Raw genomic sequence first — 18,850 nt, 5'->3', positions numbered from 1 at the left:
CAACTGGTTGTTGATGTTTTTCCTTGGGAGACGTCGACCCTCAGTCGGGTGAGGCCGGTCGCAAAACGATATAGAAAATGTTTTCAATGGACTGACATTATTTTATATATATTTTATATATACATATATTTTCTGCACGGTAACCTCACCTCATCGTAGAAAAAAAAAACCCATTTAATTTGAAATGAAAGTGAACAAAAGCATTACAACAATATATATGTCTTTGAAAAACCACAGTATTTAGAAAATAAAACATGAACAAAATTTATTCATTTAATTTTTTTCAAGTTCAGCGGGCCGGATTAAAACGTTCAACGGGCCGCTTGTGGCCCCCGCGCCGTAGTTTGCCCACAGTTGGAATAGACTGTTGGGAATAACTCAGTATAATGAAATTTTTAGCACCACTGCATTGCTTTTTACCATTTTGTGTCTTTGGAATGCTAATAATAAACCTTGTTAGACCTTGCGTGTTGGCTCCGGTCCACGTTCGGCGCGTCAAAGCAGGTGAACAGCGAACAAGCCCTTCACACAAGGTAACAAGCTTTGACTGTTCCAGCCGAAACCTTTTTAATTTTCCGCATCATTAAGAGCTCCGGTGGCACCCGAGGCCGAGGGGGGCCCCCCTTAAGGCTGACGACCTGTTTACCAGGGCGAGGGAACGACGGGACGGCCCGAGCTTGTTAACGCTTTAACGGCCTCGCTGATTGATTTGGGGATTTGCATAAAGGTCACACTTGTTTTAGGGTTGCATCCGAGGTTTATGATGCGCACGGATCGTTTGCAAGGGATGGGTGGCTGTGATGAAGCGTAATTGGAAACTACCTTTGTCTTTTGTGGCCCCTTGATAGGTTACAAATTAGTGTCGAGCACAGCAAAGACGAGAGAAGTAAATTATCGTAGATTTTCTCGATAGCGCCACCAGTGTGTGAATGCGAGGTATTGCTGTCGAAAGGAACGATACAAGGATCTTCAAAGTTTTGGGATCTGGTTTAATTATTAAGTTAAGCAGAGCTGCATTATAGTTACGGCGGCACTTATTCGATTGTTGTCGACATGGATGTGGTGGCGTGTTTGGGAACAGGTCCATTTGGAAAGTATATAAATCTTTTTTTTTTTTTTGTTATTGTTTTCAGCTCAAAATGCTCAACAAAGTGTGTCCTTGCTTTTTATTGCAAAGTGGCAATATGGTTTGGGAAATTTTTGATGGAGAGATATTATCCGTTAAACAAGGTCAAATTATTTTTCAAAAGTGGAAAATCATGTCAAACCAGAATGCATTTCAATTACCTCAAACTTTCGACCTGATTTTTTTCAATGGATATCAACCAAGCTAAAAAAATTTTTTTAATGGAGAACATTTCATTTTAAGACATTTTTCAGATAAAAAGTCCACATTTGGTGTTACGATTTTTTTTTTTGTTTTAAATAAAAGTACTGCTTTTAGAATATTATAAATGTTTGCCTTATAAAACCGAAATATAATCCAATATGTGTTAATATTATGACACATGCACTATTACAGTGTGACATTTTTATTTTTTTTTTTTTCCGTGGCCTTGCAGAACCACAGTGGAGCGCCTCTTTGAATAATTCAACAGGCAAAGCCGAGCTGATAGCGGAAAGAAAAGCCCGTAGACTCGGAATAATGAATGTGAATGTTGTCAGTTAGGTTTAATTTAAAAGGACAAACCTGACAATATTAAAAAAAAAAAAAAAGAAAAAAGACTAGATTGTCTTTTTGCCATTCCTTTTTTTTTTTTTTTTTTCCTTATTTCAGCAACTTGCGGGGAACGCGGCAGACGTCAGGTGTCCTTATCGCGCTCGCTCGAGGGCCCTGCTTTTCTTTCGGGCAACAGCAGCAATGAAGATGGTGATATTCTGATTTAAAAGTAATTGGTTTTAGCTGCTTTTGACAGCCACCCCCCCCCCCCGCCTTCTCTTTACTCACGTTTATCTTGACGGCTCTGTTGGAGCGGGCGTAATAAAACATCCAAGCTTACAAGTTGTCCGGACGGTGGTGGAGGTACGCGACGGACCTTGACTGAAACAAGTGTGACCGCTTGGTGCTAACTGACTTCGACACGGCTGACCCACGGCACATTCGCCCTTCTTTCCCATCCTCATCTGCACGCTGAATTAAAAAAATTAAATAAATAAAAAATCCAAATCTAACTTTTCCCGACGCCCTGGACGGAGGGAAGGTCAGTTCCCCGGCGAACGCTTGTGGCCGTTTCCGTGATGGTCGTTGGTCACGACTGGCTGCACTGCCTCGGCGTCATGCCGAGTCCTTCCGAGTCACTGGTCGTGACGCGCTTTCCCAAGGCTGTCTTTGCGGTCGTTGGCCTCATTGGTCGCTCCGTTCCCAGAGACAAATGATTAAATATGGACTAGGACTTTCTTTGCTATTTAACTTTGATGAAGCCAAAACCTCAGCAGCACTTCTGCCTCCAAGTTCTGAACTCATTCACTCCCATTGACGGCTAAAGACGTCAAAGATCCTTTCTTTTTTTTGGTATTGAATGTGTTTTAATTAAGTGCCCTGCGATTGGCTGACGACCAATCCTTGGTGTACTCTTGTCATGTGAGACAAGTAGCAAATCGGACGGAGGTTGTGTGCAGCGCTAGTCGCTCATGTGACAGCATTAAAGTTTGAAATCTGTTTTCAAGATGCATTTTTATCCAGGCTGGGATAACAACAGTGTTTTTCCCGGGTCAAGTGACATTCGGTTCGCTTTGCAATTGCGCCGGCATGTTCATAAAATATCGCCATCCTTCCCCCGTCTCTTCTTGTAGGCCACTGTACACGTTTGCATTAGCATACGAAAGGTCACTGTTGCCGCTTTTCAGAACGTCGGCGCACACTGGCGCCGACTCGCCAGCGTTAAGTAGATTTGGACATGCATCTGCGCGCCGCTTGCATTTGCATTCCGTCCAAGGTGAGCACGCCGTCTTTGTCGCATTTTGACATTCAATTTAGCGTGCGGGATTTTCACATTATGCTAAGTTTTTGCTGATAATGTGACAGCGCCGCCGCTCCGGGGATGGAATCAATGTATCATGCCTTCTATCAGCTGTGAAAGCGCCGTCTAATCCAGTTGTTCTTACATATTGGTCGCTTGCTTCATCGTGTATCGAGCGCATGATTGGAATACCAATATGAGGAAGAGCCCGTCTGTGTTTGATCCAATGTTCCAATGCGGGAGCGATCGCCAGCGACGGCGACGCGTGAAGCACGGCGGCTTTTGTTTAGTGAGATTCGATCAGAATTCAATACCGCGGACCTCGGTGACTGATGTCGGGACGCGACGGGTGGGAACAAGTGGTGGAGAGGATAATTACACGGCCTGTTTCCTGCGCAAGCCATTCACGCGTCAGCGCCGATGACAGCCACAGGTCTCTGCCGTCGCATTGTTTTGATGGCACGACAAATGAGTTCCCGATAGCCGCGGTGACGGGATGTTTGTTGTCTTTACCTCCATCCTATTCGACTGGAGCGGACACTACGCACATGGAGGAGATGCGTGTAGCCAAAATGGATATGGAAAGTCTACACACCCCTGTTAAAATGCATTTTTGGGCATAGTATGAAACATGAAATCAAGATAAATCATTTCAATATGTTTTTTCTACCGTGAATATGAACAATAACCAAAATAAAGTGGTTGCGCACCCTCTTATAACTGTGGTCTGTAAATGCGGCTGTGTTCAAAATTCAGAATCAAGCTGATATAGGGCCTGATTAAACCCGACATTTACATTATCATAAAATAATGAAAATACAAATTAAAAATAGAGATTTTAGTTTTTTTACATACCATATTTTCCTGACTATAAGCCGCTAATTTTTTCCAAGATTTTGAACCGTACGGCTAATACAGCTGTGTGACTTTTCTGTGGATTTTTCTTTCACCAGTAGGGGCGCTCTATAGTTCAGAAAATATGCTAAATAAATCTCAATTTTTTAAATTTTTTTTTTTTGGTTCTGTTCTGTTTTGATGAGCAAAGTTTATTTATTTTATAGTTGCTGCGGCTTATATACGGGGGCACCTTATAGTCCAGAAATACGGTAATGTGGAAGATAAAGAAGCCATAAATGGAGATATTTGTTTTTATAAGGTGTACTATGGTCAAATAATATTAATAAATACACATGCACTGTATTTTTCTAGCATACAGTAGTTCAATAAAATAAATGTATTAACATAAATACATTATGGAATGTTAGAAACAAACTGACCCATCATTGTGTGAAAAAAAAAAAACCCCAATAACCAGGAGTGTTGACAAAATGAAAAACAGCTCTTGCTAGATGTGGTTTCCTCCTCTCTTTTTCCGTACGTTTACACGCTAGTCGTTGCCGTGCAGTTACCTCATATTCACTCTTCGACCCTTCATTAAAAACTAAACACCCGACGCCGGTGGCAATGAACCAGGTGGGCGTTGGAGCAGTTGACTCATACATTTGTGTGCCTGCCTACTCGTTGCCAATACATTTAGCCCCCAAAATCCCCCGCCGCGGTCCACTTTATGGATTCCAGGAATCGATTTTCTTATTTTAAAAGCTAATGATCTGTATAGAAAAGGGAGAGAAAAACAATTGCCCTTATCGAGTGTATAACTCGTCCTCTGTGGCTGACATGAATAAGTTAGTTTGCTGCGCGTAATTGAAAGCCGTATGAATTCATCAGCCGATGAAATACGAAGCTCGGGATCCCATTAGCGGCTTGACAGATGCTCGCTCGGACCGACGCGTTGCTCCCTCCGATTAATTGACAACAAAGACGTCTATTGATTTTGATCCTTGTCTGTCGCAATGCATGGCCCAAGCAGCTTGCAGTCGATGAGGGCTTGTTGTTCCGAGCAGGCTTCCTCTAATGTTGGAAGGTGACAGGAAAAAATAAAAGGAATGATCTTATTGATTTGAGACTTGATCGTGAGGATAAAACATTGTTTCTGAGAACTTTTTGTCCACCTCTGGGCTTATTATGACCTCAGTTTGGCCACAGGTTTAGGGATGCTGTTTGCTTACAATGGTACGTTCCGCTCGACTGTGCGCTGTAATGAAAGCGTAAAAGCCGGCGGGGTGCGCTCCGGCAGGCGCAGTTGGGAGGAAAGTTTTGCAACCCGGCCTCCATGTTTAATTAGTGCATTTACATTTTTTTTTTTTTTTTTTTTTTAGTTTGAATCAGTTTGGCTTTTCAGCAACCTCCTCCCTGTCTGCCCCTCGAGCTCGTTGAGGGATCAGAGTGGGGAGTGACATTGGGTTATCATGAAATTAATTTTTTAATCCATATTCTCCTGTACAATTACAACGTTTTGACCTGTAGATCACAAAATTAAGTAAGCATGTTTAAAAAAAAAAAAAATAATAATTTAAAAATGTCTTTGTAGGCATAGTTGTGGGAGTATAATTTTGCAAGTTAAAAAATATAATTTAATCGAGTCAATGTAAAGGTGACTGAATTGAAATTTTAAATGTGAAGTGAAGTTAAAATTTTTAAACATATGCTGGTTTTGAATGCCGATTTTTATTTTTATTATATAGATTAAATAATTTTGATAGTTAAAGTCAGCTAACCATCAAAATGTATTATTGTAATTATTTATTTATTTTTACTCTTCCTTCTCAGCACATCACCGGAATCCATTGAGGTCGCCGTCTTGTCTTTGACCGGTGTTTAGCATTGAAATCGGGCCGCATTTTGCTCGGGCTGTGATCTCATTACCAGGCCAGCGCACTGTACTTGATTTAAATCCCGGGCATTAATGAAGATCCCTCCAGGGTGAAGAAAGGGGGGCGGGGCTGAGAATGGGGGGTGGGGTGTAGGTAATGTACTGCAGCGGAGCAAGATGGAGTGACGGTGTTATTATAGACTTGATCTTGTCTCTTGGCAGGCTGGGCCAGTTTAGTCATTGATCTGCAGGGCGTGACCGTGGAGGAAAGGCCTCACAAGCCGGAAGTTATAATAGACAACAGAAGTGAGCTTGGACTTGATTGAAAACACGGTCGGGTGCTTCCTCTTCATTTGGACCGTGGTCAAACCCTGTTTATCATGTCGGATGAGTTGCATGCCCACTTGAAATAGTTGAAAAGCTGCAAAAAACGGAGACATATAAACATGCTTTAAACACTCCCACACAAAAATGACGTGCCTAAAATGTGTATAAGCAAAAAAAAAAAATGCTGTACATATTGTAGTGGCTGTACCTTGACGAGGCGGCGTTTGCACCTGTGGCCGTCCTGTCCCACATGTAAGGTCATAACAGTAAGTCGTAAGTCCACTGCAAAAATGATCATTTAAAAATCAATTTCCCGCCGCTTGGTTGAGATTGCATTTGAACAGCAGTGATCATACAACTGAATTTATTCTTAAAGCGCACAATCAACCATCTCTGTGCCGCGCAAGGTGAGGGAAAGGTAAAAGAAAAAAAAACAATATTTATGTCAGGGAAATGTAAGATGAGCAGAATAAAAAAATAAATAAATTCATCCACTGCATTCTTCCATGCTGCGGAGTAATTCATCTTAAACATCGTGGCACGCATGAATACCAACCTGGAGGCCTTGTTACATTTAAATTGCACCCCAGACACTGCGTGAGTGTTTGCGTGTGTGAATCACTTTTGTGTATTTTTCCTTGAGAGGCGGCAAAATAATCTTCCTTGTGCATTTACTGAAATGCTGTCGATCATTTTTATTGGTGAAGGCGGCCCCTTGAAAGACTGCGGATGCTTACAAACAACGAGCCACTCTACAATATTGATCGAGTGAGCGAGAGACAGAAAGAGTGTCTGAGCTCCTCTCAATAATTTGACGTTAGGGGGCGCTGCTGAGCTCCATTTCGGAATCCTTTGATATGGGATGAAACCGGAGCAAATTGTGCGCGACTTTGAAGTGTGCACGCTCGACCGCCGCCACGCTGCGATGTGGAACACTTCCAGCGCGAATCACTGCGCTCGGCGGCCGCGGCGGCGATGTCGCTTCGCGTTACGTCACGTGTCAGCGCGTTTGAGAATGTTTTGGGGAATAAATAGAGATGTCTTTTCACATCAGGCGCCACATCGCACCCCCCCTCCCCTAAATTTAATCCGCCGCCACTGCGCTGCTTACGCTCCGGCGGCCTTGCTGAATGTCGGAGGAGGAGGAGGGGGAGAGGTGACATGTGGGTCAGCGCCACTGAATCGCAGCCCACGGCAGCAGGGTGGTGGGAAGTGAAAAATTGTGTCTGAACAACCGGCGCAAATACACACGCGCGGCCTTCATTATGCTTTTATCGCAAATGTTTTCTGGGACCGGAAATTGGCGTGGCAAGGATGTTTCTATTCGATTCCACAAATGTTATCTTGCATGATTTGAAAAAAAAAAAAGCCTTTTGCCCACCGCGAAAAAAAAAAAAATATGTGTGATTGTTTTCACCAATTACTACTTTCCGGTTTAGTTCACCTTAGGGTGTTATAAAAAAAAAATTAAAAAAGGGTACTGTGCATACTGAAATTACTGCATTTTATAGACATTATTACTCGGACAAATAATATAATAAAACTGATTTGAACTCTGTTGTAAACCAAAACAGCAGCACCTAAACAGTCTCCGAAGCCTACACGATCCAGAGACAATTTTTATGATCTTAGTCTGCCTCAATTAGATGCCGGTTACGTCATCGTCTTTAGAAAAATGGATGCCTCCTTCCAATATATGCTAATTATGCCCACCAAGGGGAAAAAAAATCCATTTAATTCTCTCATTTCACAGATTCTGTAGCTCATACCGCAATAATAAATAGTCAAGACCATTCGGACTCTATTGCTAAGCAAAAGAGCAGCACCTAAACAGTAAACATAACAACAAACACTGTATAACATATTTCTCCAAGAAGCGTTCATTCCTCTAATTGACGCTGGGTGCATTGTCCGATTTAGAAGAGTAAACACCTTCCTCCAATTAATGGCCCGGTTGTTTCCTCAGGAAAATAAAACAGCAGCGACTGCAATTATCTCAGCTCATATACACATACATAAAATATTTAAACGTTGAGCCCATTTGAGCTGTGTCGCGAGTCAAAACAAGCACCTAAACAATATGCACAACATCAATACGCTGCAACTAATGTTCGTGTTCATCCATTTAAAAAATTCCAAGGTGTCATTTGGTGCATCATCCACTTGAGGAAAATAAACGGCTCCCTCCGATAACGCCACTTTTACTCATCAGGGGAAAAAAGATGATCTGAGTTTCACGTTACTTTACACGCCGATGTAGACTAATAAGTCCATTTTCTTTTTACAATAATTGTTTCATAATAGATGTTGCATCCCAATTAGTCACTTGGCATCCACCTAAAAATAAACACTTGCCTCCACTAAACAGCCCGAGCTCCAAACTGCACAACTTGTGATGGCGCTGGCACTTCAACATGTTGACAGCCTGTCAGCAGCAGATGAAGCCAATGTGCTAGTCGATCCTTAAATCCAAGCTTATGCCCCATCTTACTGAAGGATACAATTCTTAAACTTGGTTAGCTGCCTTTGCGCATTTATTTGCTTCAGAGCAAACTCTTTGAAGTGTCCCAAGCGGATTGTTTTTGCACAAGTCAAATGCAGTGTTTTGTTTGGTGCTACAGTCATTTGTTCTCAGCCGCACAGCAGTATTTACTACAGTGGGGAAATTCATTATTTCATCCCCTGTTTGCTCACTTACAAAGAAATTCACCGGCTAATTGCCACGGTTGTTTATTGATAATGGTACCTGTCAGAATATGAGTCAAGCGTGTGTAAAAAAAAAAAAAAAAAAAAACATGCAATACTCTAGTCCACTGTGATTTATTCATCGGAAAATTGGATTTCATTGAACCAAATTGAAATATTAGACATAAAAATGTATTGTTCATGAATACATGCCATGTCTCAATATATGTATTGAATTGTATTTTATATTTTATTTGAGATGACCACCCCTAATAAATAAATAAATACATAAATTATTTAATTAATTAATTTAAAAAAAATAAAATAAAAAAAATATATATATATATATATATATATATATATATATATATATATGAAATGCAGCGGGTGGAGTTGATGCTAAATTGTTCAGCTTTTGGCTGAAGGCTGTAGGATAAAATAATTTCCCCTCTGAGATATTCATTATTCATCCTTAAAGAACGCCAAGCAATTTATCTAACACGGCAAGTTGCTGAAATTCCACACATAATTCAAATCAACTGCAAAAACATATTTGCTCGGTCCATTCCAATACGCCTTTAGAGATCCTGCAAACATTCCTTTGCAGAAGAATCCAAATCTTGTTCCGATGAACAGCCAGCTACAGTCGATGTCACTCGCCATCAACATTTTTTTGTTGTTGCCTAAACAGGAAGTCGTGTCCATCCCCGTGAGAACTTTCGTTTCCAAGCCAGGCTGGGAGCAAAAAAAAAAAAAAAAAAGCTTCAGTCAGTCTGGAATACGCAGTCCTGCAGATAACATGAGCACCTTGAGGTTGCAATCTCGCCACGTGGTTGAAGCCTGTCCAGCAAAAAAAAAAAAATATATATATATATAAATATAAATATATAAAACCAAGAAAAGCCATAGTGTGATGTCATACACTGTAAAAATAAAACTCACAGGGGCTTCGCTTAAACGTTGGGAAAAAGCCATGACTGAGCCGTGACCCTGCCAGCAACCAATAACAGAGCAACCCAAGATTTTTTTTTTTTTTCATTTTCCATTCACGCTAAAGGCCTCATGAATAAAATACTCAAGCAGGAGTAAGAAATCAGATTGGCCTTCGAGATGTGAACTTTTCCGTCTTGTTAAATTTCCTTGATCGACTGCACAGCCCCGCCTGCAGATATTCAAGAGTCCGTCGCCGCATTGAAATGCGTATAAGACCACCCCCCCGCCACCGACCCCTCCTTCCGCTTCTGGTCGAAATCAGGTAAGGCCTGATTATAGCCCCACTTTATTGTGAAATACTGATCATTTAATAGCAAACTAACGGCGAGGAACCCAAAGCAGCACGGTTGTCACATTAATTGAGCAAAGCGATGAAGCCGTCACACTCCTACATGTCAGCCCCTTTCCCCCAAGTGGGCTCGAGAGCACTACTCGCCGTTTGATTGCCTCTCCGTTATGGATTTGATCATCGGAGTGGGTGTTTCTCGCTGTTACTGTGATTAATGTCTTCACGCTTTGTGAGAAAGTTGTGTTGGGAATGTCGTTAGTTAGGCAGCAGGTCATGCTTGTTATCGGCCCGAGATATCGGCAAGGAATTTGAATTTTAGCTTGCTAAGCTTGCTAGCACCACAGATAGCATTTTATGAAAATGAATAAATAAATATATATTTTGCGATATTAAATTATCTCCATTTCTTTTTTTTTTTATTACTTCTGAATCATAAAAAAAGGCAATTCAACTTTGAATATATCGTGCATTTCAAACATAAGATAACTCAATGTGCTTCACAAAAAAAAAATACAGTGTCTAAAAACGTTTCAAACAAAATGATTTAAGACATTTAAAAGAAAAGTAAAGAATTAAGAAATTTATGATAATTATTCAAAGATTTTCACAGTTACAAAAAGGGAACACAATCCCCCCCTCCCCCAAACTGAAGCGTCCTGAAAAAAAAGAAGAAATAAATCCTGCCCTCTTCTTCGTAAATGAGATATTTAAAAGACCACGGGCAAAACTTGGCGCTAATAAAAACTGACGTGTGTATAAAATCCTGGAATATTAACACTGATAAAAAGTCAAAAGATGAGATCGTCAAGTTGGCTGGTTGATATTTTCAATCCACTTTGACCCGCCGAACGCCTCGTGGAAGATGAATGGATCTCCAAACATTAATCATTTTTTTCCCCCCAAACGTCCTGTAAGAGTGAAGCTGATTGGTTAAGGCAGAGCATTGAGATGTACGAGATGTAATCACTGTAATAATACCAAGAAGCAGAAGCATCGGTTATCTTCGCATATCCTAGCGGAAATAAAATGGCCCGTTTAGCGTTACGGCCGCTTTTGCGTTGCGATCCCGACGTTGTTTTTGCACATCCATAAATTCCCGCCACCGTCGCATCCTTTTTCCCCGTTGTGAGCAGGAAGCCCACACTCTTCATCGAAATGGCTCTTTCATAGCACGGAAACCCAATTACTTTAAGTAGTTGCAAGCGTCGGATATCGGTGACAAGCCTATTTGTTACAGGCGCTTTTAATAGTGCATTAAAAGATTTGCCTGGCAGAACACTAATCAAAAATGTATACTCCCTGCACGAGCCTTTATGGGAGGAAACTGTAATGGTGTTTGTGCAATTTGGCTGAGGGGGGCTGAGGACTATATATCACCGAATGCGTCTTGGTTGTAGCGTAGCTCTCCTATGGCAGCCATATTGGCGGTCAAGTAACGCGAGGGGTGTTGAGTGACGGTCAGAAAAATGTGCCGTCATATTTCGACTCGGGACCGCCCCTTTCACTAGGAATTCAATTAGCGCTTGATTGCAAGGGATGACTTTTTCCATTTTTTTTTTTTTTTTAACTCTGGTTCTTTTCGACCAGCGGTTCTACAGCTTTTTAGACTTCTAAAAGATTAAATGCAACTGTATTGGGCTTCAAAGTTAAATACAACTGAAATGTCCTCATTTTTTTTAAAGTAACATAGAGTCTCATTTCACGTACCACAATAGGGAGGCCGTGAACCTCTTTGTAATTACTCAGTAATTACTGCGTTAGAACACTTTTTCAAACTTTATATACAAAAAGAAGCTCAACAATACCCCTCAGATTGCGGGTCACATTTAACACTCCCTAGTCTCACTGTTTTGTGAATTTGGAAGTTGCTCATTGCTAATTTTATATCGTGAATTTTTCGCGATATCGTATTTTACAGCTGCACTGTTACTGCAAAATCATACGGTAGCCAAAGCCACACATTCAAGTCACAGATACAAAAGTGTAGAATGTGAGGCTGGCAACCCCAAGTGGACAGAAATATCCTCGCTTCGCATGTATATTTTGCATTAGTATTATGCACAACGCATTAAAAGACATAAATCACAAAATACTAATTTGCATATTTCCATCTGCGAAGTGGCAAAACAACCCCGTCTACAACCGCAAACGGCTGTAATCCTCGACCTACGTGTCCTCCCAAAACAGCGCCGTCTCCTCCCGCCCACGCTGTCCCGCGCTTGGCAAGGACCTCTCATAAAAAGCCGTCCAGCTCCTGCACGAATACACAAACATGATTCAGCTAATAGGCCTTAAGCGACATCCATCAGCACTTATTATTACCGCCGAACACAAGACGCATGCCAGCCCGGTAATATATTCACGTGGCTCAAGGGGAAGACAAAGCGTTGTGCTGCATTGCATCAGTCACGTGATAGCGTTACAGTTATCTTCCGTTATTCGTACGGGACGCGTGTTGCGTCCTTCTCTGAATCCTGAAAAGTGGAAGACAAACTATCATTTGCAATAATACGTCCGATGCGTCGCACTAGTTTAAACATGGTATCCTAAAAATATGCGTTTTGATGTCTCATGCTGGCGTCAAAGCATTACTTTTAAAATAAACATGGCTGTGACGAAATGAAGCTTCAAAATATTAATCATTATAATTTTTGGTATCAAGATGATGGTTAACCCGTGAATAGGAAGCACTCTAATTCTTGATCCTTCTTGTATATTATTATTATTATTATTATGGGAACGGATTAAATTGCAGAAACAATGCATAATTTTCCACCTTTAATTGATTACAAATTTTTTTTTTTTTTAATTTGTACTTTGTAGGTTTGTCCCACTAGAAAGTTTGTGTGCTTTTATTGCATTACTCATCTCTATAATGTCTGTAAAATAATGTATAATTGCAACTGTAACGTTTGCACTTTACACCCACTCATACACACGAGAGCTGTAGTGCACAAGCCGAGTGTTCTTTTGCATTTCCGCAATCATGCAGCAAGCACGCCGCAATGCACAAACGATGCCATAATGTCGTCTCGAAATTAGTCCAATGTTGTTTTAATTGTGATTTTTAAGGAGAGGAGAAGCGGCGCTGTAATGTCACCGCAACAACGTGGCATACATCCTTATTTTCGTCTTTTAAAAGGCTTTCAAATGGGAAATAATCAAGGCAGGCTAAATAACTCGCCTTGTGTACTTGCACCCCTTTAATTGCCTTCCCCCCTGGTTGTTGTCTTTTAAATATTCATACAAAAATGCAAAAGTTGCGGCAAATCATTAGCATTTCGCCTTTTGAATTCAGCCCTTTTCTTTTTTTTTTTCTCGCTGGTGGTAATGAGCGTCCGTTGACTCGGTACACCGCTAATCTATCACACTGTTGCGGAATGAGAAGGAAAAGGATTGCAGGCGCAGAGTCAATATTTCTCGTCTTGACACGGGCGCTTTTAAAGCCCGTTTCAGAATGGATGTTTTGCACTTAAACAAAATGAATGCAGTCGTTCGTCATTAGCCACGCTGTTGACAGAGAGTGCTCGGGCTACAACTAACGCACGGCGAGCTGGTGATGTAACCTCCACGCTTTTGCGATTGCAATCCCCATTCCAGTGTTATTGTTGGGCCGCTGTAATGGTGGCTAATGGGGCTTTAATGGGGAGCGGGATAGTGTAATCTATTTAAAGAGGGGGGGGGTCGGTCATTAATGAACAATACAGAATATCATATTGTTTTAAAAGTAATAACACCAGAAGCACTTGGGTCTTTAAAGTCGTCACTTTCTAATTTATGTCCAAAAGCAAAATGTTTCGGAATGCTGTTTGAGTGGCTGGCGAACGTACTCACACTCTACACTTAAGTCGAAGCACCATGATAGTTGTGTTAAAGGCAAATGCTGAAGTAGAGTGAGTTTAAAACGGGAGAAATTTCAATGTAGCCTCACTTTATTAAACATAGTAAAAATCTGGGACACAAGGCGCCAATTTTGTGGGGAACCGACAGCAACATTCAGACACACACCAAAATCTTGTGGAAAGACTCGGTGTATTTTCTTCCACTGTCACTTCCAAACGTCTATAAAAACAGTCATAATGAGGGTTTAAGCTGCAGGATTGCGAATATTTGCCTGCTTATGAGGAATCTCTCGTTTTGCAATGTGACAAATGGCCGATCCCTCGGGCAATAGTCTGTCACATGCTAACCCGAAGAAAATCCTCGGGCCAACTTCACTGTTTTATTTATTTATCTTTTGTGGTGTTTTGCAGAGGCTAGTAGCAGCTGCTCTCAAACACTCGCTCTTTGGAAAAATGCCACAGCGCCAAAACAATGAACCCGAGCCACTGTACTGCACAATCCATAGCTAATTAGAGCAGATGGCTTTCAAAGCAGACAGTTTGACGAGGGGCCTCAAGGCAGCATATCCGCCGCGTGTCGATACTGCTTCTACAGCTCCCTCTTGCACCCTCGCGCTCGTACTCAGCAAGATCCGCCTGCTTTTATTGCCCTGCGTTATAGCGTCTGCGCCCAATAAACGCAGGCTGTGTTGCACTGAGGGTTTGAGACTTTGTCTTATTTGTGTCCCAAAAAGGATTACACTGCAAAGGGCAATGTCATAATTGACCTTTTTGACCACAGAACAATTATTAAAAACAAACAAGCCTTTAGAAACTTTATAACAGTCAACATATAACCTTGTTAGCTTTGCTGGCGCCATGCTAACTTGCTAGCAGCAAGATTAGTAATTCTGCCTCACATCACAGGTAGTGGTTTTTTTTGTTTGTTTGTTTGTTGAAATGGCTAACAACAGAAGCAGAAAAGGCGCGTCTGTTTTAATCTGTTTATTTTTGATGGATTTAAAAGTATGAGTCATAAGTTAGTGGGAGGAAACTATGTTACAAGCTAACACCACGAATAGTAGCCTAGCAAGGCAGCGTGTAGCATTAGATTAACATTGTGGTTAACAAGCTAACGGCGGTGTCACATTATTTTATACATAACACTTAGCACATTGTTTGTCTTTGAGCTTTAATCTTTACTTTATGTAACTTTTTTCTCAATCGACTATGCCAGCGGTTGCCTTGCTTTACCTCGAGCCAGTTTTCCTCTGTGTGTTCAAAATGCCCGAATAGACAGTCTGCGGTCAATTGACTAGCTGCGGATGCCAGTTTGATCACGGTGATCGATCAGGAAACATTATTTCAGATCATTGAGTAATTAATTTTCATCCTCATCAATATGTACATAATGCACCACCGGTGGTTGAAAAATGGCTGTGATCGGCGTTGACATTTTCCCTTTGATTAGCCTGTGGCGACACGCTTCATAAAGCAAACGTTTATGCGTATTCGAATTGACTGCTTCAGCATGTTGGAAGTGGCAGTAATTTTTTTTGACAGGTCTCTCGCCGCATTGCCTGGGTTGAATGCGAAAGGTTGTAAAGCCACTCGCTCGCACTTTTCACATACAAACGCCTTTTTGACAGTCAACATGTGGATTGTGACGTTTCCTGATGATTTATCATAAATAAACCAATGCTGAATTAAAAAAAAAATAAAAATACCCTACCAGGTTTGACATTGATACAACATGCAACTTGGACTCATGAGGCTAGCGCTAATGTGCCGAACAGACTAATGACTAAAACGGCAGCTGTTCAAATCCATAATGGACAAAATATAATCGTCAACATACAGTATGTTGGTCAAAATAATATGACTGTGGTATTAAATTTTTTTTTAACCAGTCACTTTCAACAATGTAACATTTTTTAGGCTGTCAAAAGTAAGCTTCTTTAGCCGTTTTTGCGACCGACGGCAGGTTGTGGTCAATCGACAAATTAGCCAATGGTGCATCTTTGCTGATATTTTTTTTTCAAATAAACAGTCATTTAACTCAGTGCCAACTTCAATGTTGTCTCCAACAGTGGCTTGTAAAAAGATTTAAAATGCAGACGGCAAGATGTAAGTGGGCTAACCTTGAGATAATCATGCTTCTATCAGCGCAAACCTGACCCGAATTCCTCGTCGCATTAAAAAAAAAAAAAAAAAAAAGTTGTTTCCAGGCCTGTCAGACAAAAGCTCTGAAGGACACTTTCTTTCCAATTGAAAAGTATTTTTTTAATTTTTCTTTCACAGTCAAACTCACCAAGTATGTTAGCTAGGTCGCTATCGATCCCGCTGGCGTAATTAGAAAATCCTATGCGGAAGATGGTAAACAGTGCTCAAAGCCGGGCTGCGGCGTGCCTCCTCATCCTTAATGAGATTTCAGTGGGAAAGCTTGCGAAGCATCCTGGGAATCGATCGTTTTTCTCTCTCGCTTTCGCTCCTCAAATGCTTTTGATAATCTTCTCTAAGGCCCCGCTGATCAATTTGGATTCATCTCATTAATAAAACTTATACGGGCCAACTTGGACTGTGTTGGAGTCTTAGAAAAACAGTGTTAAAAAAAACGGGAGCAAAATGTCACTTGTCACTGCTGGCGTCCCGCGGACAATGGATTTTTTTTTAAGTTGCCGTACCACCACTTTGACTGGGTCGTACCACTGAGCACAAGGCTGAGCAAATTATGGCTCTGTTCTATTAATCCGGCCAACCAAGTCTCACCAGAGATTCCTGACTTTTTGAAACTGAGAACTACTTAAAAAAACAAAACAAAAAAAAAACCTCTGAACGATGAGGCACATGTGTTTTACAAATCAAAGCAAAAATATGCCCACCTCTGATCTAGCATGTTGCCGTCTGACTGACACGAGTGTGGGCGTGATCTCATTAAAGCTTCATCCTTTATTAACATCTCACCTCGCACTCTTATGTTCTGTCCGGGCAGCGGTCGATAAACCATTTGCTTCACTTTATACCGCGTAAGGGATTACGTCGCACGGCTGCAATCCAAGCGTGCATTCACATTATGGGAGATGCGCCGATGCGATTCATGCCAGGGAGGAGAACGTGGGCCAATTTTCTCCAATTGTTACTTTCAGCCAAACCACTTGAGTCGTGTTTGAAATTTACTTGACATCATGATGAATAGCCCCAACAATGCATGCGACATTTTTTTTTTCCCCCCAAACTTTTTTCCTCGATTTTGAACCATGCGGCTAATACAACGGTGCAGCTTTTCTGTGGATTTTTCTTTCACCACTAGGGGGCGCACCATAATTCAGAAAATACGCAAAATAAATCTAGATTTTTTTTTTTTTTCTCTTTCTCTTTTTCTCTAAATTAAATCATCCCATCATCATTATCTGATGTGCAGGTAATTACTGGATTGTGGGTGCGTGCACAGCGTCGAGCTTGACTCTCAAAAGAAGAGCAGGTCCTGTAAACACAAAAAGCGGCGAATGTGCACATAATGGACTCATATGCATAATCGTGACAAGCGCTCAAATGATGCTGTTGCCACTAAGTGACAGTGTGTTGACAAGCGAGAAGCCAGGAGGAGCATCGGGGCAGCGCTGATTATATTTTGTTGTTGTCGCCATCCTCAACAGTGACCTGTGTTGTCGTTGCTGATTTTTCTATGACAAAGAGAACAGGTCTACTTTATAACAACCGGTTGAATTTGAAGTAGGACGAGAATAGTCCCCAGCGGAAGGCAGATCGCTACAGTTTTAATGTATTCGAAAAATAATTGATTATCCACTGCTGTTGGTTGGAAAGGATTTGGTGTGAGATTTCAACATCAGTCATGACATACAAATTCACAATTGTTGAATGCGACAAATTTAGTAACACCTCAAGCTCTTCAAACGCACTGTCAACGGTTCTTCTGGTTTGTGTACTTTTGAGATGAGGGTTGTCGTGGCTGCTTAGGTTGAAATCTTTCATGCTGTTTGTCTTCAAATCCATTGACAGTATTCTACTTCCTGTTCAGCAAATTCTGGGCTTCGGTACACATTTTCATACTGTGATTTGCCCGACCGAATTTTCTCCATTAACGATGCACTGGCAAAAGTGGATTGCGCCATTTCGAAAAGTGAGATTAATATAGACGGCGAGGTAAGTTTAATAGCTGCAGTATGTTCCCTGAGAGGGAGAACATGTCAAAGTCAAGCAGGTGACACATGAAGACCAATTACAGGCCCTCGCACTTCCCGGGCTTCATCCACGAAGGGCTTCCCTCACCTTGGCTATTAATATTGCACTTTCTGCTCCAGAGCAAAGGACACACCGCCGCTTGCAACTGACATAGACACTTAAAGGCCACCGCTCCCCCCCCCCCAAAAAATGTGTCCTTTAATGAGGTCGAAATATTAAACAGGACATTCTTGTCTTTGATCCACGCTCGCACCTTTGGGTATGATAATAAGCCTCACGCTATTGTACGCGGCGCTACCAATTGAGAGGAACCGCGCGGGACAAAGGGGCCTGAATGCTCATGAATTTTAAGATGGGCTCATTTAAACTTGTCGAGCATTCAGTTGGACATTGTCAAGTCAGGTCCTTGTAGAGTAATAGGGAGTCGGCCATTTTTTTTTGGTGCACAGATTTTAAAGTACTGTAATGACTTTGCTTGTGGGAAAGGAGAGAGAAGTTGACACTTTCAGCCGTTTGGTGAATGGGACGAACAGCTAAACACAAAAATGTTAAAAATGCGATTATATGTATTTTTTAATATATTATTTTATTAATTTGTGCTTTTGGAGAGCCTTTTTATTTTTCCCGCTATTAATCAATAGAGCAGAAACATCTGGAGACATCAAAAAGGGCTTTTTTTGTCAAATTCCATCATGGTTTCAGTGACGACTATAAAGCGACAAACCAAACCAAAAAAAAAAAAAAGAGAATTTTTCTGAGTGAAGTTGATGAGCCGCTCTCGGGCTTTTAATGTAACGAGCGATACGGCGCAACAAAGACGGCCTTCTTCGCTGAGATATTTGCAGTGAGATGAAAAAAA

The 18,850-nt window shown here is 41.3% G+C and overlaps 1 protein-coding gene across 5 annotated transcripts in view; it reads left to right on the top strand.

The window, feature by feature from the left end:
* The window catches only part of LOC148318396 (uncharacterized), a 193,612-nt gene that overhangs the window by 25,985 nt on the left and 148,777 nt on the right, over window positions 1–18,850 (top strand). The gene's annotated exons all lie outside the window — the stretch shown is intronic.

This window comes from Idiotropiscis lumnitzeri, chromosome 19 (genome assembly GCF_059441095.1).
Source record: "Idiotropiscis lumnitzeri isolate Australia: NSW breed Sydney's pygmy pipehorse chromosome 19, RoL_Ilum_1.0, whole genome shotgun sequence".
NCBI lineage: Eukaryota > Metazoa > Chordata > Actinopteri > Syngnathiformes > Syngnathidae > Idiotropiscis > Idiotropiscis lumnitzeri.
This window is presented reverse-complemented; position numbering and strand designations above follow the sequence as displayed.